Source organism: Rhinolophus sinicus, linkage group LG01 (assembly GCF_036562045.2).
Source record: "Rhinolophus sinicus isolate RSC01 linkage group LG01, ASM3656204v1, whole genome shotgun sequence".
NCBI lineage: Eukaryota > Metazoa > Chordata > Mammalia > Chiroptera > Rhinolophidae > Rhinolophus > Rhinolophus sinicus.
The window spans coordinates 79,973,890-79,997,373 of record NC_133751.1 but is presented as its reverse complement, the minus strand read 5'-3'; the positions used below and the strand labels follow the sequence as shown (position 1 = coordinate 79,997,373).

The 23,484-nt window shown below is 35.4% G+C and overlaps 1 long non-coding RNA gene across 7 annotated transcripts in view; it reads right to left on the bottom strand.

Moving 5' to 3' along the window:
• The window catches only part of LOC109460765 (uncharacterized), a 317,813-nt gene that overhangs the window by 157,528 nt on the left and 136,801 nt on the right, over positions 1 to 23,484 (bottom strand). The window contains exon 3 of one of the 7 annotated variants that reach the window (XR_012496621.1): positions 13,063 to 13,157. The exons of the other annotated variants lie outside the window; for them this stretch is intronic. This is a non-coding gene — a long non-coding RNA (uncharacterized LOC109460765). The remainder of the gene's footprint in view (positions 1 to 13,062; positions 13,158 to 23,484) is intronic. 7 annotated transcript variants of the gene reach the window in all.

Sequence of the window (23,484 nt, the reverse complement as noted above, 5' to 3'; positions counted from 1 at the left end):
ACAGCAGTATGAAGGTTGTTTATCAAATGTTCTTTCACAGTTTGCTCTCTGTGTATTTGTCTTTGTTGTTTGTTTGTTAAATTGTCATGCATGAGGCAGTACTACAAAATAAAATGGCTAAACCTTGTGTATCTCATCTGACGCATCACTGGTCTCCCAGACATGTGGTCCCCACTCCTTTCAAGGATTATGTTTGTACAAGTGTCTGCTGCAGAAATGTACTGCTAACCTGCTGAATTTACGGAAAGGAATGTTTTTGTCCAGATATGTATCCAAACTCCAGGGCATAGCAGAGTTCCTCGAGCCTAGCATCTGCTTATCTTGTAGTCAGTGCGTACGTGGTGCTCATATATTTATAAAATGAAAACTGAGGAAGAAAGGAAGAGCATGAATGTGATCACAGGAAGCAGAATGGCAAATACAAATCACATTTTTTCAACTGTCATTTGAAAGACCTAAAATTTAATGTAATATATGAACTCATAAAATTCAATATCATAAAGTGAAAATTAAGTAATTTGTATTTATGCATTAACTTAATTTCTCTTTAAAAGAGTAACATATGCCTTATGGGCAAGGACTTTAAGTGTTAATTGTTAATGCCTTCATTTTTTTTTTTTTTTTTTTTTTTTTTGTATCTTAAAGATAATAAAAAGCCCCAACAGTGAGCTAAGCAGTATTGAAAGAGAATGAACAAGGCTGAACATTATAGTATTGGTCTAGGGAGCATGCGTGTTAATTAAAAAAAAAAAAAAAAAAAAAAAGACGCGGTCCCTTGAGGAAGGAAGGACCTTGTAATACAATAGCAAGTGTATGCCACAGTGATTTCCCCAACTCTTCCCCAAAAAGGCTTTTCTCAGGTAATTATAAACTGAGGAAAGGGAATACAGAGAAGTTTTTGAGCGATGTTGGTATAATGTCTGAGTGAACACTGAGTTGAACACCCGACGACCCAAAGAGCTTTAAAATAAAGGCATTTCAGCAGGGAAACTGTTTTCTATGGGCCAGTCAGCCAAGTGAAAAAGTCTGATAAAAAGCAATCTACTAAATAACATCAAGGACAATTTAATGATATTATGGACAATTCTGATACTGGGAGGTTAGAGTGTATAGTGTATTTTTATGACCAATAGAAATGATTATTATAAATGAAAAGATATGTGGTCCCATGACAAATTTCAAATATTCCTTGGATGAGAAAATTCTCATATCTGAAATTCTTCATGAAAGTTCTATTTTGTTTTTCAAAACTTTAGTTTAGACATTAGATATCAAAATATCTATTTTAAACATCATTTGTTTATTCAATAAATATTTATTTATTGTTGATCATACACAGAGGCAGAAAACAGACCAAAAATATAAATAAGTAAATAATATAGTATGTTAGAAGGCAATAAGTGCTATTCAGAAAAGAAAAAGTAAACCAGGTAAGGAGTGTCACCAGTGCCAGGATGGAAATGTAGGCTACAATTTCAAATAGGGTGGGCCTCACTGTGAAGGTGACATTAAAAGTGGTAAATGTTAGCTATTGGAACTATTGGTGAGAAAGTATTCTAGGGGAAGAAACGGCTAAGGCAAAGTTCCAAAGATGGGAGCATACTGGTCTGATGGAGGAAATCAAGAAGGTCAGCATGGCTATAGCAGAGTAACCAGTGGCAAAGTAGAAGATGAGGTCAGAAAAGTAATGGGGGCAGGGGGCAGATCATGTAGGTTCTTTGTAGGACTTTTAAGGACTTTGGTTTTGTCTAAGGGAAATGGGGATCCATGAGGAATTTGGGCAAAATGTGTCATGCCCTGACTTAATGCTTTTAAAGACTATTTTTGAATTCAGCGTTGGTAATGGGGTACAGAGGGACAAAAATAGAAGTGGAGAAACTAGTTAGGCAGTCATTGTAACTATCCAGGTGAAAGACACGGATAGTTCAGACCCTAGAAATACAAAAGAAGGCAGTAAGAAGTACTTTTACTACATGTATTTTGAGGCTTATCCCAGTAGGATTTCCTGATGGCTAGAGCATGAGAGAAGGAGAAGGCTCAAGGATGACGCTAAAGTTCTAGTCTAAGCAACTTGGAAACATGCTAGCAAATGAAATGGGGAAGGCTGCAAATAGAATGTATATGAGGTGAAAAAAACAAGAGTGCAATTTTAGACGTGTTGAGTATGAAACACCCATTAGGCATCCAAGGAGAGATGGCAGGTAGGCAGCTGTATGTATGAGTCTGGGATTCTAGAGTGAGGTTTTGTCTGGAGATATAAATTTGGAAGTCTTCAGCATATAAATGCTATTTAGACATGGGATTGTATGAGATGATACAGAGAACCAATGAAAATGAAGAAGAGAAGAGGGCCAAGGAGTACTCCAGCATGAAGAAATTGGGAGAGGAGGAGGAACTGATATGGGAATCTGAGAAGGAACAACCAATAATGTGGAAAAAATACAAAAAATATGTTGGGAACTGGAAGTTGAGTGAGGGAAATGTATTACGAAAGGCAGCATGATCATTGTGATAGGTCACATTAAATGAGGACTGCATGTTGAGTTAAGTTTTGTGAGTGCGGTGAGTAGGGGTCCAATTTCATTGTTCTGCATGTTCCTCCAGTTTTCCTAGCACCATTCGTTAAAGAGACTGTCCTTTCCCCATTGGGTGTTCTTGGCTCCCTTGTTGAATATTGGTTGACTATATATGCTGGGATTTAATTCTGGGCTCTCTATTCTGTTCCACTGTACAATGTATCTATTTTTGTGCCAATACTATACCGTTTTTATTGCTATGGCTTCGTAGTATAGTTTGAAATCAGGACAAATAATACTTCCAGCTTTGTTCTTTTTTGCTCAGGATTGCTTTGGCTATTTGGAATCTTTTATGGTTCCACACAAATTTTAGAATTGTTTCTTCTATTTCTGTGAATAACTCCTTTGGTATTTTGAGGGGGATTGCATTGAATTGGTAGATGGCTTTGGGTAGTATGGACAGTTTAGCAATATTGGTTCTTCTGATTCATGAACACACGATGTCTTTCTATTTGTCTTTTCCTTCTTTGATTTTTTTCTGCAAAGTTTTATAGTTTTCATTGTATGGATCTTTTATTTCCTTTTAAATATTTATTCCTAAGTATTTGTTTTTATAAAAATGAAATAATTTCTGTGAATGCATTCCTTCCAAAGGATGTATAATGTACACGTATTTCTATTTTATAAACTCCCTGTCCCTTAAAATCATAAATTTTACCTGCTCCATGGTCTACAATTATGTTCTCTTAATTTATTGCTCCTTTTCCATCCTCTTCAGCCATTGTAATGGTTGACTCTGTGCTACTCTAAATTATTTTTGGAACAAGGTACTCTATGACATAAAAACTAAATAAAGACGTTTGGCACTATTAAACCTTGTCTTCCTTTCTTCTCTTCATTCCTACGGTTCACATTTGTCAAACGAAAACTATCTTACAGAGACAGTACTACACAAGGACAAAGAGGGTTTTATTTTACATCTTGTAAAGAGAGAGACAATTATAGCTTCAGTAGTTTTTTTTTAACTAATGTATAGCAAGAGGAAGAAATGGTGAGGGTATAGTAAGAACTAGGTGCAAGTAGAGATGATCAGAGAACGCTGTTGGAGCACGTTTGCACCGTATTTTCCTAGTTTCTCTCTTATTTCTGAGATTTAGATGTTCTATCTCTGTCTCATTTTCTGAGTTTTATTAATATCATAACTGCACCTGTATACTTCAATGCCCAATACTGTTCCATACCATCTACCAAACCTGAGAGGATTATGTATTCCAATCTGAATGATTCTCTTTAAGCTTCGCATTCCAGTCTTTATATGAATTAGGCGGGATTCATATAAATATTCTGGAACTTGAGAACTATGGAGTGTCAATAATTATTTACTCTTATTATTAATTACCTGTGTAAGATTCCGAAAGCACACATTTTGAAATGTACTTAATGTCTTTATTTTTCATGGTTTCTATTCTCCCTCTAAAGTGTTTTTGAATTTGACCCTTCTTCACACTACATCCACCACCATATCCATAACTTCATCAGTTCATGCCTGAATTGGTGAGCAACCTCTTTACTGTTTTCTCGGTGCCTAGTTTTTCTTTATCTAGTGTGGACACATATCTCACTAAAAATATCCATCATATCGCTTCTTAACTAAAAAAACCAATGTAATGAATATCAGTTTTGTATTCAGTATCATGCTAAGCACACAAAGATTTTAGCAAGCAATATATATGGATAAAATATTTTCAAGATATAGAATAAAAAATTAACTTCAGGAATAGTTGGGGGTAAAATAATGTGTTATATAATCTCTCTCTCACACACACACACACACACACACATGAACAGACACACGGATAAGGCAAAGAAAAAAAATCCAACAGAAACTGGTCAAAAACTATCAATGGGCAAGCACAGAAGAGAAAATCCAAATGAATAATTAGTGTGTATACTCTGCAACCCAGATATTCTAATTCAAGGTATATGCCCTAGAAAAGCTAGAAATATCCACACAAGGAGAAAAGTACAAGAATATTAATTATAGCAGTGTTAAAATAATTAAAATTTTAAAACAATGTAAAAAGAGAAACAAGTTTTGTCCATATAGTGGACTAGAATAATGAATTTGAAAGTATGCGGATAAGAATCAGTAAGGATGACTATCAGAAAAATAAAAATTAAGTGTGAAAAAGCAAGAAGCAAATCAGTAGGGTATGATACCATTTCAGGACATTTAAAAACAGAAACCGATACTAAATTTCATTATGAATGCATATATATGTGGACTGGATGGACACACACCAAATCCACCATAGTGGCTGCTGTTAGAATGGGGAAGACAAATCAGCCTGGGGTCACAGTTTAAGCAAATATTAGCTTTCTCTGTAATGCTTACTTTTAAAAATTGGAATAGAAGTACGATAACATATAGGGGTCAAGTCAGAAGTGTAAGTTAATTTTTGTGCTTTTACTATATGTTTAAACTTCAACCAAGTTATTGATAATAAATTAAACTTAATTTAAATATAAATTAATGATTTATAAAAACCCTTTTACTCTAAACACATTAAATAGATTTTAAAACTGTATTTATATATTTAAATTATTTGAGAAAATACATATAAATTTCACACATTATAAAAATACATATTCATAGAGATGTCTATATATAATGTACATCCACATGTTTTTTATATACATGCATATTTTTAAAATTATGTATGTATAGTATTCACACACAAAGTAAAAATAAACATCTCTGCTGTTAAGAAACAGAACCTACCTGCAAAGCACTAAGAAGGGTTCAAGCCAAAGGCCAGTTGAATACAGTGATTGGAAGCAACCACTGGGAATGAGGCATTTGGCTCCAGAAGGTACAGGAACAAAATGTGTTCCACATAAAATTACAGGAGACCTGAGCCAGTTTTACTACTTGAAGCCAAGGACTAGGGAGGGGCTGCTCTATTTGTAAAAGGAGGCTGAAAATAATGTTCTTCAATGACAGCCTAAGGCTATATCTTAAATAGAGTTGCAGGTCTCTATGGATTGCTGGGGTCATAGACTTGGTAACAAAATTGCAAATTATATGTAATCCTAACCACAGAAAATAAATGCCAAAATGCGATTACAAGACCTAGTTCTGAAAGAGCGTTCAGGAAGTCAGGTGGAGAAAATTGCAAACTATTAGAAAGAGGGAAAATAAAAGACTCTCATTCAAACAGGGCCTGTAAAATAAAATTACAAAACACATGAAGATTGTAAGTGAAAAGAAAAGACAAGCAAAAAATCAATATGAATTTACAATGGATAAAATAATGTTACAAATGACTTTTGGACAAGGATGAAATAAGATACCTTGACAATGAAAAGACATCATTTATTTTTTAATCTCAATAAATGGAGTAAATTCTAGACTGAACACAATCAAAGAGAGAATTAGTAAAATAGTAGATTGTTTTCAGGAACTCATCCAGAATGAACAGAATGACAAGGAGACTAAAAATATGAAAGAGTTGTTAAAATATATGAAGGATAAATTGAGAGGTTTGAACACATTTTCTATGGAACTTCAAAAAACATAATGTAATTTAAATTGACAATAGGCTTCAGTTATACCTTCAATTGTGAGGGCAAAATAAAGACAACTTCAGAAATACAAAAATTAAGAGTATTTATTCCAATCACCCTCCTAACCATTACTGAATTATGATATTACATTAGGATATGATTAAACAAGAAGGAAAAAATTAAGTGTTAAGAAAAGTTAACCCATAAGGAAAGCAAAAGTTAAAATAAACATTGGGGAACAGAGACAATGATGAAATATACTAATAAATTTAATAAATTAATAACTATACAATTAATTTATTTGGGGCTTAAAAATAAGTTAAAACATACACACTAATGAAAAATGACAAGCTCTAGAGGGGGCAGTGTATAGAAGGTAAAGGATAAATAAAGCTTGTCATGGTAAGGAATAAGATATAAATGCTGACACACTGGAGATTTATTAGAAAACTTCCTAACTAAAAGTGAAAATTTAAAATGTAAGACTAACCATTAAAGTATAGAAATGTATTACTTGAAAACAAAAAGAGCAGGGGAAAGAAAAAGTTATTAAAGGTTATCAATCCATTACATATCAGGAAAAGATTCAGCAAAGCAGCAAAGCAGAAAAAGGTAAATAGGGAAACAAAGAATTTTAAACACAACTGAAAACAAAATAAGATGGAAAAAATTAGTCCAAGATATCAATAATAATAAATGTAAATAGAATAATTTCATGTAATAAAAAAGAGAGATGATCAGATTAGGACCTAAAAAACAATATATAGCTAGATGCTACAATACCTGACATATAATAAATAAAGCCACACAGAAAATAAAAGTATAAAAAAAATATTCTAAATATTCATTGATCAAAGTAAAGCTGTTATAACAACTTAATGTCAAATAAAATTAAGTTAAAGGCACAAAAATTACTTGAAATGAAGGACACATACTGTATTATAATAAAAGGAATAATCTAACAGGAAGATATATCAATAAATATTAATCTAAATATACAGCCTGATATTTTATTAAGCAAAAACTGCCAGATTTCAAGGTAAATTTTACAAATCTAAAATCATGAGATATTTATAAACAATTCTGTCAAGAACTGATACATTAAGCACATAAAAATTAATAAAGTTATAGAGTTTTTGAATGACAATATATTTGATTGAATTGCTTACCTAAAAAACTCTCAATACAGAATATGTAGTCTTTTCAATATTAGATGTTTTCCAAAATTAACTACGTAACAGATCACAAAAGATGTTTCAATAACTATAGAAGAATTGATGTTGTATAAACTACATTCTTTAAACCCAATTAAAATAAATTATTAACAGTAAGCAAAACAAAAGAAACAAACAAAAAACAATAGTTGTCAAACCTCTATGTTTGTGTCTGAAGAACTGCAGTCCTAAGTGACTTATGCACTTATGGGGAAATCACATGGAAAGTGACAAAATATTTTGATTGGGGCAATACAAGCACTGCCTATAAAAATTTCAGGATGTTGCTAAAGCAGTACATACAGATAATCTTAAAGCCTTGAAATGTATTTACTGTAAAACAAAAGTGTTTAAAAATAGTGGGTTAAGTGTTCAAATTAAGAGATTAGAAGAAAAACAATATTTAAAGAAAGTAGAAGGAAAGAAATTATACAACTAAAAGCAGAAAATGATGAAATGGAAAACAAAGTAACAAGAGGGAAGATTGCTAAAGAAAATGCTACTCAAGAAAAAATGTACAAATGAAAAATATTAAGAATAAGGGGTCATTGCAACAGATACAGCATATATTAAAGCTATCTTCAGAAAATATTATGAACCTTACAGAAACATATTTTTAAAATTCAATGAAATTGATAAAAAATTTTTATAGAAATGAGGTTAACTCAAGAAGATATAGAAAACTTGAAAATACCTATAGAACTAAGGAAAATTAGCTGTTAATCATTAAGTCTTCCACACAACCTAAAGAATGAGGGAAAATATTTTCAAATCATGTATCATTAATAGCCTAATAGCCAGATTCTATAAAGAACTCTTACAGCTCAATAACAAAAAGACAAGCAACACAATTTTAAAATGAGCAATGGACTTGAATAGATATTTCCCCAAAGATCTATAAATGGCCAATAAGCACATGAAAAAGTACTCAGCATTATTTGCCGTTAAGGTAATGCAAATCAAAACCACAATGACATACCACTTCACACTCACTACGATGGTTTTAATCAAGAACATGGAAAATAACAAGAACTGGCAAGTACTGGAGAAACTGGAACCCTCATAGATTGCTTGTGGGAATGTACAATGGCACAGCTGCTGTGGAAAACAGTTTGGCTGATCCTCAAAAAGTTAAACATAGAATTAGCATATGACCAAATAATTCCACTTTGAGGTCTATTTCATGTCAAGAGAAATAAAAACTTATGTCCACACAGAAAGCTGTACACAATTTTTTATAGCAACAGTATTCATAATAGCTGAAAGCTAGAAACAACCCAAATGTCCATCAAAGGACAAATTGTGATATACACAAAATGGAATATTATTCAGCCATAAAAAGGAAGAAAGTATGGATACATGTTACAAGTTGGATGAACCTCAAAAACATTATACTAAGTGAAAGAAATCATACACAAAGATCACAAATTATATTATTCCATTTATATGATATATTCAGAATAGGCAAATCAATCAAGACGGAAAGCACATTAAAGGTTACCAAGGACGTGGAGAGAGGAGAATGGAGAGTGATTATTTAATAGATATGAAGTGTTTTTTCATGCAGTCTTTTCAGCATTTCCAAATAGTAAAGTTGGTTAACTGTTTGTCCAGTTGGTACAAATTCATAATCGTTCTGGTATCAAAAAAGGTTAGCAACATCGTTTTGACTCTTAATTTGGACTGACAGAACTTTTTTGGTCGTGGAGAATTGGCTGACTTCCATAGTGCACTTTGATGCTTTGCTTTAGGGTCATATTGGTACACCCATGTTTCATCACCAGTGATAACATGGCCCAAAACATCACCTTGCCTCTCCAAAAGCTCTTGGCAAACTTCGACTCTCCTTTGCTTTTGTTCATTGGTGAGCTCCTTCAGGACCATTTTTGCACACACCTTCTCATGCCAAGATTTTCAGTTAAGATTTCCCTAACTCTTTCTCTATTGATGTTTACTTGGTCTGCTATGCTTTTTTCTCATACCCAGCTGACGATTTTGACACACAGTAATTTGATGAATTTTTGCAATGTTTTTGTCAGTTCTGCTCATTACTGGCCGCCCTGACCTCTCTTCATCAGTGACTCATTCTCTCCCCTCAGAAAAACGTTTAATCCATTTGTACACTGCCGTTTTATTCATGGCATTATCCCCATAAATTTGGGCTAACATATCCCTGATTTCACTTTCACTTTCTTTAACAAGAAATTTAATGTTCATTCGTGCTCTCATTCAAGCTCAGACATTCTTGCAATGGCACACAAAAACACACAACAACAATATTGAACACAACTCAGCAAGACACCGCCACATGTCGGCACGAACACAGTTGTGAGACACTGATACACCGAGGTTATGAAACCTTACTGAGCTGTTTGTGCAGTGCTGCCAATGTAAGTGCATGGTGGCAAGTTCACGAGCTTAATTTTCAGACCTTCCTATACCCTCTTGAGCATGATTTCTTTCACTTAGCTAAGTGTATTTGATTCACTCACCATTTAGCAGCATTATATACACTTTCTCAGTTTCTTTTTATATATTTTTGAAACTATCTTGCTTTGGTTTCCATGATACACATTCCTCAGTTTTCCTTTCATCTACTTCTTTGCAATCTCCTTTACAAGATACTCTTTCTCTATTCAGCCTTTACAGTTTAACTTTCTCTACAGATCAGTCCTAAACCCATTCCATCTATGTCTACCCTCTCTCACTTGGGTGACAATATTCATTCCCATAATTTTAAACTTCACCTATATGCTAATGAGTCACAAATTTATATCTCCATTCATAAATCCAGCTTTTCCTATCCAGTGCATCAAGATCCTATTCTTTTCTCACCAGAGCACTGACTGGCAGAGCAGATCTGACTTGATTAGGCATTTGCCCTTCTCTTATTTTTGGTGGTTTAGCCAATTAAGCTCTCAGCTAGATTGTTTTCTTCAGCGTCCCCCTACAAGAGATTAGAACCTCCTTGTATGCTTCCAAGGAAGCCCTCTAAAATGCTCTCCGTTTTGTGTTTCTGTATTCAGAGCATCAAATCTGCTTAGCAATAGCCACCCTACTCTTTAGTTTTCACTCTCCACGTTTCTCAAATACCTGATATAATGGACCCACTAATGGGTTTCCTTACACTGTTATACCATCCCACCCAATGCACCACCAGTAAAACTTTCAACAACTAGATGATTGTGCCAGGGTTCTCTTTGCTCCACATACCACCAGAATTCTTTTAGTTCCTGGAAGCTGCTGAGTATTTCCCTGCCATAAATGAAACCTTCTTCACTTTCTTTAAACCTCTGTTATTTTTGCCTGGAGAGCTCTTTCTGGCCTTTAGGTTATCAACCTTAACATTACCTTCTCAGTGTTATTCCTTAACCTGTAGTGACTTTCTATATGGATATGTGGCTATTTAGCTTCTCTTTAATATTCTTTTACATCAATGGAAATTCCCATAATGTAGGTAATTCCCACATTATAAATCCTGCCTTCCCAGGGCAGATATCAGAACTCAACTTCTGAGCTGTCATTGCAGATAGATCACGGATGGACTTGTGCTCCACTGGAGACTATTAAAATTATGCCCACATATCGTAGAGACTTGGATAGGAAAGTGAAAAAACAATAAAGAACAAAACTGGGAGATTAGTTCGAGTGATTTTATATTTCCTTCATAGCTGTTCGAATATTCCTTATACCATTATTTTGTCAGTTAATTGAAATTTGTAAAAATCCTTTTCCAACTGTCTTCAACACATACTGGCCATGCTTCCATTATGTGCTTCTCAGCACTGCTATATCATTTATATGATGTTAATCATAATGTGTAAATTTGTTTTTGTATTTATTTTATTTCTCCATATAAACTACATTTCAAAAGTAGGCACTGTGTATTTATCTCTTTAGATCCCATGATTTTAAATACCTCTGTAAACAAGCACCAACATTTAATAAATGCCTATAGAAAAAAGTAGCAAATTATACTTAAGAAACTTGAATGTAAAAGGAACACTTTCCTTTTCTATGATTGTTAATGTGTAATACGCACATAAGAAGTTCAAAATATTACACTGCAATGTGGGCCCCTCTGTAGCCTATGCCCACAAAATGTTTTTAAAGGAAATTATCTACTTTGGTAATGATTCACATCAGCTCCCATCTAGCTTTTGCAAATGGTGAAGGAGAACTCAAAGGCTGAGAAGAACAGATTGATTCACAATTCATAATCCTACCAGGCTGCACATAAATTTTTCCTCCAGGAATCAGACAAACCATTTATCTTATCTTTTAATTCTCAACAAAAATGCCCTCAAGGTCTGGACTTTAGAATCCATGCTTTATACTCCAGGAGGAAGGAGGTTTCTTAGAAAATCTTTAGCAGTACGGTAGCAGGCAAATGGGGAGTGAAATTGGAATAGTAAAATAAAAAATACCATTGGCTGGTTAAGAAAAAAAATAACTTGTTATCATCATCCATTCTTCATTCTATATAGACTCTAAATTTGAAACGCTGAAATACAGAGTAGAGAACAAGCTTTTATGACTGTATCTCCAACAACGTCCTCTGTACACTGAGTCTTCAGTGAATTCATCTCTCTCACTCTCCTCTTGTGTTTCTAGAGCCATGTGGGCCTGTGCTGCTGCGTTCAATGGGTTAATTACCAAGGAAACATTTTTCCTCTGTGGTCTAGACATAGAAATATCCAGATATTGTTTCCCTTGAAAGGCAGCCATCCTGCTGAATGTACTTGATCACCAATTCCTATGTTTTTCTAAGGCCAGATGGGGCGAAACACAATTTCTGAGGATTTTTCTCCCTCCTTTTTTTCACCGATTAACAGCTTGTTTGTTTTCGATTGAGGCTACTGCCAGGCAAACAGAGGGACAGAGAAGAAAATTCCTTAATTTTTAAGGTGGGGCATCTCAAGAGTGATGAATAAGCCTTAGCCAAGAGGAAACAATCTGTGGACTTAACAAATAAGCGTGGAAAAAAAGGTTACTCGATATTACATAATTTCAGTAGTTTGAATGTATACGGGGATTTTGAGAATAAAATAATTTTTTAACTGAAACCCGACGGGAGGCATGTGTTGTAATACAGATAGGTAGAGAGTGAGAGAAGAACAAATCTCAACCTTTGAAAAAAGTCTTAATCCTGACATTGCTAACTATCTCTATGGTCTTGGATAAGTCACTTAACTTATTTGAGCCTTCGTTTCTACACAGATAAACTAAAGAATTCAGATAATGTTATATCCAAAATCTTTCCATTTCTAAAATTCTTTGACATCCTGGGATTGTCGGCCAATGGCATTCTACCTGGGAATAGCAATGTTTCTCTTCTGTCGTGTCTCCATGAACTTGGAGAAACTGTCTGCTTGCTTCTGTGGGAGTTACATAATAAGTGAGAAGTGAAGACAGCTGAGCCTGCTCGGAAACCATGATAAATAACCCTAAAGTTCTGCGTGTGCCTTCCGTGGTGGAGGCCAAGAAACTCCATACAGACTTGGGAAGGATTAACTGGTACTCCAGCTGAGAGCAGACTGGCACAGGGACCAGGCACATGGAGGTCACATGAGGTTACTGTGAGACATCTCCTTTCTGGGAGGACCTGGACTTCCCTCTCCCATTACAGTCTCAGATTCCTGAGTCCCAGAGGCGCCCTGTGCAGCCATAATAAGCGACACTGCCAGGAACAGTGGGAAGTAGGAGGCACCTAACCCTCACTGTATCAGGACTTACTCCAACTCTTAATAACTCGGGCAACTTACTTGGCCACCAGCACTGTTTTCTCCCAACTTTGCAAAAACAGCCAAGTCTGTGATTGCTGATGCCCAGTAGTGACATTTCCATTCTAGGCCAGGGACTGTAAAAAAAAAAAGCTTAAATAATATAAAAGAGTCAATATGATTAATGTTCTTAAAAACGGAATGTATTTTTTTTAGGATCAAAACATCATTAAAGTGTCTGGAGGGACTGATCACTTTTGGTCACTCTGTGAATAAAGGGACACACTAACCAAGTCCCCAGCTGACAGGAGGCCAAACTCAGCTCAGGTACCTGTGAGCCACGAGGGTGTACTAAGGCAGAAATGGCAAATGACAGGAACATTGCCTCTGACGGGCCAAAGCCCTTACCGGAGAGGTACACTGGGCCCTCCATGGAGTTGCCCAGACCGTGTCTCTTGTTTCTTTCTGAAACACGTGTTCCAACAGTATAAGACACATGCTGGAAACCACTACACATTTCTGAATGATGAGTTCTGAGGTAAAGAATTGTTAGTAGTATGGTAACATGGATAAAAAAATATATTTTATTTAGTGGTAGAATTGCCTGGCCCTTAAAAAGACACGACAAAACTTGGTTTGACTGCAAATGAAGTTAACAGTCAAGGTTCTGTGTCTAATTTATTGTCACAGGGTAAAAAAAAAAAAGAAAAAGAAAAAAAACCACAACCACCCCCCCGCCTTGCTTTTTTTTGTTTTTGTTTTTTCCTTGATGCATGTTAGATGCCACATTAAAGCATACCAAAGTAGCAATTTCAGCCTCAGGGACAAATTTCTAATGCAAGACTCCTCAACACCAGACTGCTTTCTTCCAACATCTGGGGATATGTTTTCCAACCCTATCTCCCCACCTCCCTCCGTCCCCCCACCCCCACAAAAAAAGTGTTTCAAGAACTGAACATATTTTAATTCTATCCCATTGCATAAAACCATTGGCTAATGGTGTTTAATGGTTTTAAACACCATTAAAGTGGCTTTTGATCACTTTTGATCACTAAAGGGATGCACCACTCAAGTCCCCAGATGACAGACATAAGGCCAAACTCTGCTCAGATACCACATGGGAATTATGAAGACAGACTGACAAATGACAGGAACATTGCCTCTCACAGGCAAACCCCTCCACAAAGAGATGCCTGCTGCCCTCCGTGGAGTTACCCAGACAGGGTCTGCTGTTTCTTTCTAAAACACATGTTCCAATAGTATTAGACACACTCTGGAAGCAACTACACATTTCTGGATAAAGTTCTGAGAAGACTTGTCAGTGGTATGGTGCTATACAGTATTCCGTTTTGTGATAATACCACAATTTATTCATCCAGTCTACTCTTGGCAGGCACTCAAGGAGTTTTCAGGTGTTTGCCATTAGGAAGCGTTACTGTGATCAGCTGGTACACGGTTTTTGATAAAATTCTGTACACATTTCTGTTGGGTATGTACCTAGATAGGATATGGCCTAATACATATTGCCAAGCTGTTTCCAACGTGCTTGTACAAATTTGGACTCCTACCATCAGTGTCTCACAGGTACGAATTCTGCTGCTCCATAGCCTCACTAGCACTGTCTTCTCCATCCCTCTGTTCTAGCCATTGTCGCAGACGTGTAGTATTGTCATGTGGTGGTTTCCAGTTTGCACTTCCCTGATAACTGATGAGGGTTACACTTTTAGAGTTTATTGGCTGTTTGAATATCTTCAATTGTAAATGGTCTACTCAAGTCTTCTTTATTTTTCTATTGGTTTATCTGCCTTTTTCTTATTGACTTCTGGAGAGTTTTTTGTTGTTGTCTGGATACAAGTACTTTGAGGTTCTTACAAAGGTTCTTAATTTTGATACAAACTGAATTATCGCTATTTTTGTTTTATAAATAGTTCTTTTTGTGCTGTTTAAAAGTCTCTACCTGCTCCACTAAAGATGATCACCTTACTTTTCCTCTAAAAGCTGTGTTTGCCTTTTATATTTAGATATATAATCCATCTGAATTTGATTATTTGCTATAGAATATGAGGATATCCAATTGACTCAGCATCATTTATTCAAAAGACTATTCTTTCTTTGCTGTACTTTTTTCATGCTTTTTATCATAAATCAAGTAACTATATACGTGATTCTAATTCTGGACTCTCTGTTTCATCCCAATGGTCAGTCCAGTTTGTCTATCCTATTACCAAAGCCACACTGTCTTAATTACTATAATTTCATAATAAATTTTGGTATCTGGTAAAGTAAGTCCTCCAGCTATGTTCTTTTTTAAGAGGGCTTTAGAATCCTTGGCCCTTTTCATTTCCTACTTTCATTTAACAAAAAGTATGTCGCTGTTTTTAATTAGGATTACATTAAATCTGTAGACTCATTTGGGCAGAATTAATATATCAACAATATTGAGTCTTCTATCCATGAACATGGACTCTCTCTCCTTTTAGACTCTCTTTAATTTCACTCAATAACGTTTGATAGTATGACTGTAGAAGTGTTTGCATACGTTTCATTACATTAGTTGCTAGGTATATGATTTTCCAATGCTATTATAAATGATGTTTTAAATTTCATTTCCCATTTGCTTCGGGTATATAGAAATATTTATAAAATTACACATATTAACCTTGTATTCAGTGGCATTGCTAAATCTTCTTGGAAATTCTTGTTTCTGTAGTCTGTTAATATGATGAATTACATTGAGTGATTTTCTAATGCTAAAAGACCCTTCCACATCTGAAATAAACTCTTCTTGGTGGTGTGACATAGCATCCCTTTTATGTATGGATGTGTTGACTTTATTAATATTTTCTTAAGAAGTTTGCATCAATATTAATGAAAAACTTGGTTTATAACTTCCCTTTATTATTATGTCTTTGTCAGTTTTATAATCTATGTTATGGTACCTCTTAAAAAGAGTTAGGAAGTGTTCCCTCCTCTTCTATTCTCCAGAAGAATTTGTATAATATTGCTGTTATATCTTTCTTAAATGTTTAAAAGAATTCACCAGTGAAACAATCTTGGCCTAAGAATTTGATTATAAGAATGTTTTAAGAAGCCATTTTAAAAAATACATATCTGATTGTTTACATTTTCAGTTTATTCCTGTGGCAAATTCAGTAAGTCAGGTTTTTGAGTTATAAATCCATCTCATCCAAACATCAAATTCATTGGAGAAAGTGTTCATAATATCATCTCATTTGATGTATGATAATCTCTACATTTTCATTTCTGAAAATTTGTGGTTTCTTTTTTTAAATCAATCTTGTGAGTTTATCAATTTTATTAATTTTATCAAAGTACCAACCCTTAACTTTCTTATTTTTCTCTTTTTTATTTCCCTTATTTTTGAAATTTCTGCTTTTTGTTACTTCTTTCCTTGTGTTTTCCTTAGTTTTGATTTGTTTTTTGTTCTCTAGCTTCTAGAGTTGTTAAGTTTAAAACAACTGAGTTTCAATCTTTTCCAATATATAGAGAATATTCTCTGACCACAGTGGACTTCAGCTAGAAATTAGGAACCATTTTGAACTGAATTATAACAGAAACATATCAAAAACTCTATTGCTGAAATTTCTCTCTAAGCACTGCATTAGCTGCATCAATACAATTTTTAGCATGTTAAATTTTCATTGTAATTCAGTTGATGGATACATATATTATAATGATTGTTTTATACATATTTGCCCACATATTTACTCCTCTGGAGTTCATAATTTCCTCTTATATTTCCATATTCCATATGGAATCATTTTTCTACCTGAAGGAGGTCCTTTTAATTTTACCAAAGTGGACCTGCTGGCGAAAAGTCCCTCATTTTTTTATTTGACTAAAACTATTTTATCTTCATTTTTGAAGGACCATTTCTGTGTAGGAAATTTTAAGTTGGAAGTTATTTTCTTTCAATATTTTAAAGATGACATTTCACTGTCTTCTGGCCTCCATTATCTCTGTTGAGATGTTAGATGTCAGTCTTAGTGACTGACTTTTTTGTCAGGCACTGATTTTAGTTTTTTTATTCTTGCATTTGGTTTTCAGAAGATTTTATGATATACTTAAATAAGTTTTTCTTTTTGTAATCTTCAGCTTGGGGTACCCAGAGTTCTTGAATCTCTCAGTTGACATCTTTCATCTGTTTTGAAAAATTTCAATAGTGTTTTCCCCTACTTTCTCCCTCTTTGTTTAAATTCTGTGATTCCTAATTGTATGTATGAGGTCTGACAATTAAGTTCATGAACTCATCCTAGAACAAGTGCTACACACCTCATTGCTGAATATCACTATGGTCACCTTCAAAGTACTCCCGTTGGGAAGCTATGCACTGATGCCAGAACCTAGTCCACCCTTCAAAACAATTTTGGAACTCTTTCTAGAATGGCCATCAGAGCTATCACTGTATTATTACTCTTGATGTCCTGAATATCATCAAAATGTCTTCCTTTCAATATTTCCTTTATCTTCAGGTAAAGAAAGAAGCCATTGGTGGCCAGATCAGGTGAGTAGGGAGGGTGTTCCAATATAGTTATTTGTTTACTAGTTAAATCCTCCCTCACAGATAGTGCCCTGTGAGCTGGTGTACTGTCATCATATAAGAGCCATAAATTGTTGGTGAAAAGTTCAGGTCGTCTAACTTTTTCACGCAGCCTTTTCAGTACTTCCAAATAGTAAACTTGGTTAACTGTTTGTCCAGTTGGTACAAATTCATAATGAACAATCCCTCTGATATCAAAAAAGGTTAGCAACATCGTTGCAATAAGTTCGTGTACTTAATTGTCAAACCTTGTATGTTAGACCTTTGGAGCATATCGCCACTCACTTTTAAAATTATTTTTATATGCTTAATTTTGTATATTTGTATTGACATGTCTTTTAATTCATTTGTTTTATATACTTTTCTCTCCAATCTACTCTTAAATCTACTCATTGAGTTCTTAATTTTAGATACTGTATTTTTCTGTTCTGATTGTCATTATGTTCCTTTTTTTAGAATTCTCTAAATAAATTCTCTGTACTTTCATCTATTCTTTCCATCTTCTTCTCTAATTTTTAATCATATATATTTCAAAGACTTTGGTTGGTAACTTTGATATCGGGATCATCTACTGGTCTCCTACTATTTTCTATTCTTTTCCTCTTGATTGCCAATGGTATTTTCATGTCTCTTTGCATGTATGGTAATATTTGATTATGTGTCAGATATTGAGTATAAAAGAAATAAAGAGGACCTGAGTTATGTTATCTTTCATTAACAGTATCCTCCCTTTCCTCTGTTATGCAGTTCAGGTAAGAACCTGATTATTCTGTCCAGTCAGTAATTGACCTGGGTCAGAGCTTGGATCACAGAGGAAGTTTCAGTCTACATTTGTTTCAGCCCTCTTCCTTGGGAATGGCCATTTCAAACTTTTTTATTAAGAGCCGAATTGTTCTCTTTCTCCTCGATCCTAAAAGACTTCAGGATTTTCAGTTCTGTCATAACTAGTTTCCAGCCAAGCCCTGCAACCTCCAACTCCAGGCATCATAATAATCTAGCAAAATTCTTGACTGAGAGACTAATGGGGTGTTTAAGGCAGGCCCATTCCCCAGTCTCTCTTAGATTTCATTTTGCCTTTTTGAAGCTTTTGGACTCCCCTATCTCCAGTGCTGCCACAGATCTCTAGAACTGAGCCAATATTACATTCACCCGGGGTAGATTAGCCTTGCATTTGAAGAAGCCCCTAAAAAGGTTCCCGTTTGGCTCTCCTACAACTGCTAAAAACCACATTGCTGGTTCCTCTTTCTCTCTGGAAGAGTCTGTCCTGAATCAGTTCAATGTCCCAAAAGGAAAAATTCTGAGGACTCAGCAAGTGTCCCCAAGAGAGAAAACATCAGCTTACCTTAGAAGTTCTCCCCTCCTCCTAGAGTGTTTATCTTCTTCACCCATGGTGAGGTATGGAAAGGGCTGAGGGGGGCAGTGAACTGACTAGCCAAGTATGTTTCCAAACCTATTATGTAAACCAGAATCCAAGGCCTTAGAATTTCAAATGCTTAGAATTAACCATTTTGCATTTTAGCTGTGGCCAGTAGAAACCAAGGTTTAACATGAGCAGGATAAGAGTGAAGTAAACACAGAGATAAGAAGAACTTAGGTTAATTCTTTCCTCATCATCCTACAGAATTATTATCCGGCTCCTGCCTATACTCAACTTTACTCTCCAGTGTTCCCTCTCTACTCACTAAATATAATGACCATTTTTCAAGTTTTGCTTTTTTTAAAATTTATTTACCCTTCAGCAATGCCTGATACAATGTCTCAGAGACTTCAGACTCCAAGGACAATCAGTAGTTATTTACTTTAAAGACACAACCTACCTTATTGGCCTTACCCATTTTTAATGAAAAAATATATATCCACTATAGTCTTAGTCACATAGTTAATCAATCTTGATTAAGATTGGGTTGCATACCCAAACAAAATATCTCATTACTATAGCTTATATTAAATTTAAATACAGCATAAGCATACTCATCTATAAAGGCTGTATAAATGTTACAGTTATAGAAAAGAGAGCATGTATTACTGAGTTTGCTTTTAAAGCATCCAGCTACAATGACCAAAATGTTTCCAGCTTGTTAATGCATTCTGAATTGTGGTCATTACTTTATGCTTGCTTTTTTCCAAAGGTATTTATTATCATAACATGTGACAAATTGAACTGACTTTGAAAAGTTAAGACCATAGAACCTTTGGCTCTTTGACTATCAAAAATTAGTTTGTTTGGAATTTAGGGTTGTTGGCAACACTGAGATGACATAGGAAAGTGAAAGAAATCACATGCCAGGTCCATTCATTTTTAAAGCTTTCAGCACTGGGTTACACAATGGAAAAATCTCAAGGACATTCCCTGTGTCTGTGTGTTTGTAACAATTACACGAAAGTCAAGCACAACTCCAAAAAATGAATCACACTCAAATGCTTTGGAATTAAAATACCAGGTATGTGGACGAGGTTCCCTAATAAGGACTGGTACTTTTATGACATTGACATGACTTGAAGATCAGGACAGATTTGTGACATTATGAAGTTAATCTTGATTACATAGATGAGCCAAAGTGGGGAATTAATTTTAGATACCAATACATAGATTAATATAGTAACTCACAAATCCATAAATTTGAGAGTAGACAGTATTTTCTATTTGTAATGACATAATGTGGACATTCCATACATAAAAATGTTAGCCTTTTTTTTCTCATCAGCCTATTTCAAGTCCACTTAGGGCACACCACAAACTCCTGGGCCATGGCCCACAAAGACTATCATGGCCAGGCCCCTTGCCTATTTTTTCAGTCTTACCTTTCCACAGACATCCTGCATTTCAGTAACTTTAAATTAACTGACACTCAAGATGCATAATGCTGTTTCCTATCATTGTGCTTTAGCATAAGCTGTTTCTCCTACCTAGAATTTCTTTCCCCACCATTCTCTCTTAGCCAGTGAACCCATTTCAAATATTCCCTTCTCTGTGAATCCTTTCCTGATCTCCCTAAACATCGTTAGATCATTCATTTTTCTTGCTTTTATAGCATTCTACCCCGATGTGTATTACAGCCTCACCTCATTACTATCTCTTGCTTTTGCTTCCTTCTAGGTCACAAAAAATATATTCTAAGCACACTGATATCCGTAAAACCAGTACCCTACCTGAAACATAGCAGCTATAATAAATAAATGTAGTAGGAACAAAGAGAGGGAAGAAGAGATGGAAAGAAGAAAAGGAAGACTTTAAGCTTTAAGTACGACAAAAAGAAATTCAGAACCGAAATTTGCGTTTGGTAAGCCCACAATATTATTTATTGAATGAGCGCAGAGCCCTAAATATCCAAACTGTAGTGATGTAATAAAGAAGGGAGTTTGCACATAATGTTATACCAATTCAGCAGTAATGCCCAATGGAATAAGTCAATGGAGTCTTTTGGAATCTATGAATAATTTTAGTATGGACTGATCTTAATTAAGAATTTTCCTTAAGACTGTTATTTAAACATTCAAAGGCCCATTGGCAGCTTATTGCTAATAAGCTTTTCAATAAGTATTTCAGTCTGTGACACTTAAAAATAAACCATGGAAGAAGAAATGTTATGGTTAGCCACCTTTGCTAGGGGATCTAAGAGCGGGGATAGGAATGGCTGCATTTATGAGGAACTTCTAATTTTCCTCTCTTCCTCCAGTCTCCAGCTGCTTCCAAAGGTCACAGTTTCAAGACCAATTCTCCCAGTTGAGTCAAGCTAGACACTTCTTCCTTTAGAGACTTTAGACAAGTACTAATCTTGGCAAACTCTCTGTGATAGACAGAGGTTGAGACATACCCTTATTAATGCACCTTGACTCTCATCCAATCTAAGGCACTGAGTGCTTCAAGATTTCAGAGTCCCTTTGGGCTTTCTTAGTATCAGCTGACAGCCCCAGGCAAAAATGTACCCACAGTGTATAATTTGAGAATTCATTAATGGCCTAAGTAATTGCCGGTTCTCTATATAACTACCACTCAGATCCAGCCACCACAGGACAAATCTTGTCCACACACGTACTGCCATGGTTTCCTATCAAAGCCATGAAGGCCGTTTGAGCACAGCTAAGGGGAGAATTTGGCCCAAATTTGCGTTTTAACTTAATATCTATATTATGATTTTCATCTGAAATTTACCCTCAAGAGTCAGAATTGAATTTCCAAAGATGAAATTTAAGTAAATGAGAAATGGAACACAGAGATGTGCGTTTATGTCTCCCAATTAAACATAAGTGAGGATTCATCCAAAGCCTACCACAGTGGTTATGCTCATGACCACAATTGATATTGGGTTATCACACATAATAGAAAATATAATTAATTATACTCAAGTTCAGAACCATCACTGTCCTTTGATTTCCAGTTAGACCTTTGTTTCATCGGTTCAGAAATGTGGAGCTACAATTTGTACCAGAAATAAAGAAATTGAATTTCAGTTAGTGGAAGGGAACAAAAGCCTTTAAATTTTATTAAATGGAATAAGTTCAAATAGAACAGATCTGATAAAAAAATTCCCATCTCTTGGGTTAATATGAGTACAAAATTGAAGATTATGTCAGTAAGTTCTGTCTATATTTTTAGCTAATTTAATGAGCATCAATACTTCTTAACAGCCAATGGCTTAGATTTGTTGGCATACTCAATATTTCTTCTAATCAATAGCCCTGTTGTACAGTTAAAGGCAAAAAAAAAGAAAGTAATAAAGGGCTAGAACTTTACTGGGAAGGTATGTTTTGGTAACATATCTTAAAAACTCCATTTTTAGATTTGACCATATTTTTTAATGCTAGCATCTTTTAATTAGTTTATAAATTTTAATTTTTACATTTTACAGTTTTTAATATGGCTATTGATTTTTAAATAAATGTTATGAAAAATTACATTAAACTCTGACTACACCCAACTAAATAAGCCAAAATGACATCCATCGAGACGATGATGCAAATTCTAAATACCTCAGGGATAGAATATACTTCAGCAGAATGAAGACATGGAAAGCAAACCCACAGGAATAACAAACTACCTTTCAGGCACACTATCCCTTTCTAAGTCATTTGAGATACACTATTTTCATACTCTGGGAGAAAGAAAAAAGACCAAACCACATTCATCATCTCTTGCCAGGAAATAGCTCTGCAGATTCTCTCTGCTTGTGGCTACATCAGTTCTGCAACATCTGGGTGTGTGGGTGGCACACATCAGGTCTGCTAGTTTCCAAAGAGGAACCTAGGCCTCCTGAAGTGTTACAATGCCTCCTGGCTCTGTGGGGGGTCCGTGGCTCCATCTATGCTGCTGGGATGGGGCTGTATGTGGAATAGGGGAAGCACCTGAGAACACATGCCTGGCATCTGTGGAGACCACCGGTGTGTAAACCACTTATGTGACAAGACTAATTCTGAAGGGAAGAGGAACAGCCCTTTCCCCTCTTCAATCCCAACAGCTGCAACCCTCCACACAGCTGCTATTCTGGGCTAGGGAAAGAGAAAAAAAAAAAGAGAGGTGGGACACTCTGCAGTGGTTTGGCTGCTTAGAAGTGGACCGAGTGTAAGGAAAGCCACCAAAAGAAGAGCTTAAGTCTGCTTTCCATACACCCTGTTCATTGTAGGCTGTGAAGATGCTACGCTGCCCCATCCAATACCACAAAGGTTGACTTCTCTCTTACACAAAAATCCTCTGCAGTCCAGGATGCTCTCCAGGGCAACTGTCCCTCATGGGGTGACTCTTCAATCCAGCTTCACAAAGTCTCTGTCCTCCCTCCAAGTGCATGATATAAAACATGTGGTCCCCCTGGCAGCATAGCAGGGGGACAGAGAGCAGGAGAGTCTCACATCCATCATTGGGGCTAAATGTGATACACGTCACTCCTTCTCACATTTCACTGGCTACC